Below are 1,966 nucleotides of genomic sequence, written 5' to 3' on the forward strand. Positions count from 1 at the left end.
AAGTTGAGTGAGTGTCCTTCGTGTTTTTGTGTATTTTCCCCTCTTCAAAGCATCGTTCACTCGCGAGTGTAGCGTTGAACGAGGCGAGGATCTTCAATTCGTACTCGTTTTATTTGAAACACTGGTTAGAGGGAACAAAGCTTATATTTTATGTTTGGAATCATGTTAAATTGTAGCATCTATAATAAGAGTTCTCAAAACGTGATGTCTTCGACAGATTATATTAAAGGTTCGATGCTTTCACGTCCTTTTTGTAACCAAATAATAAACTTTTCTTATGATAGAATACAATGATGTATTTTCAAACCAAATTCGTTTTAAAGTGTTATTGTTTAAATCTGGGCAATTCATAGAGAAGAAAAAAAAATGTATGAAATTGAAAAACTTAATAAGTTCAATGAAAAAATTGAAATTGGTCAACAGGAGTTTTAAGCATACATTATTTAGCTCATAAATCAGTGCATAGTACTAGAACGTCAAGTACCGTCAACTGGCAACACTTTTCAACTTCAATGATTTCTAAAAACTTAATTTCCATAATAATTAAGATAAGATAATTATACCGCTTGTACATCAAAATTTTTAAGGTTGATGGAACATCAAATCATTATCGTCAAATAAATGAATGGTTTCACCAGTTTGTTTTTTTGAATTGACAAAAACATGCAATTTTCACCTTACTAAGAAAAAGGGAAGTTGAAACATACTTTGGTTTTTAAAGAAAAATCAAATGAAATTTTTTAGTAATATTCGAATGTGTATTTTTTCTATCAAGAATCTTTTCAAAGAAATAGCATAAGGGCGCTGCATACATTTAGGGGTAAAAAAAATCTACTAGCTGAAATGAATGTTTGGATGGATAAAATTTTGAAATTAACAAACGCGTAATGCAAAACAATCATATTTCAGCATTTGGAAACGAGATTTCAAAGTTGAATCTTTGATTTGCATTTTGATGCATTTTAGCCCAGACTGTTAACTGAATTATAAAAATATTTTTAAACAAATATTTGGTTTGTCCGAAAAATATTTTTACACCAACAGTGTTGGTATCGGATAATAAAAGCAATATGAAGTTTGAAGGTACCGTAATCCGGGGTAATATTGATTTCTTTTTTTCATTTTTTTTCGATTATTTTTCCTGTTAAGGGAAATGTGGTATGTTTCATATTTTTTAAACCAGTACTGGACTCCTATGAATGTAAAACATGGTAGCAGAAATTTATTGGACTACTTTAAATGTTATTTAAAAATCAATTTCGTCGCTGTTCAGGAATTGATGCTTCGGGGTTACATTGATCAGTCTCCATTTTGTTGGTTTTAACGAGTTTTCTTGATTATAAAGGATACAAAACACCTTCATAATTGTTTACAAATTCTAATTTATCAATTTTAGCTTGCTTTGTAACGCTTCTATTTAAAACATTTATAATCGAAAGCAATGATGCTGCATACATCTAGGGGCAAAAATTATAATTGCTAAATTGTTATAGCTTTCAAATACAAATGAAATTTTACCTTCACGCATTCCTCTAGGCCCTCCCACAGTTTCCATTTTCATTTTTTTCTTCAAAGTTAATCATTTGATAGGATTCCTATCCATTTGTCTAATAAGAGCTTACGCTTGAAAAAATTGCTAACTTTTTAAATAACAAAAATTTATCATCAAATGACTATAAAAATAGCACTATAATTATACATATACAAAGAGTAACAGATGTTCTTTCATATTCAACCACCCGTTTGCTTCTAAATACTTTTTGGCATAATCCGGAGAGATGTTTGTTTGCGAACCTTGGAAAAAAATAGATATTTCATGATTTCGAAATCACATTTTTACCAACAGAAAACAATTTCAAATGCAAACCAAATTTTGTCTATTTGATACTCAATTAATAGGCTTTCAAACGTAGAAAACAGTTTTCAAAAATTCCAACTATAGACTAATTTATTGATGATAATGTGG

Source organism: Uranotaenia lowii, chromosome 1, assembly GCF_029784155.1.
Source record: "Uranotaenia lowii strain MFRU-FL chromosome 1, ASM2978415v1, whole genome shotgun sequence".
NCBI classification, from domain to species: Eukaryota; Metazoa; Arthropoda; class Insecta; order Diptera; family Culicidae; genus Uranotaenia; species Uranotaenia lowii.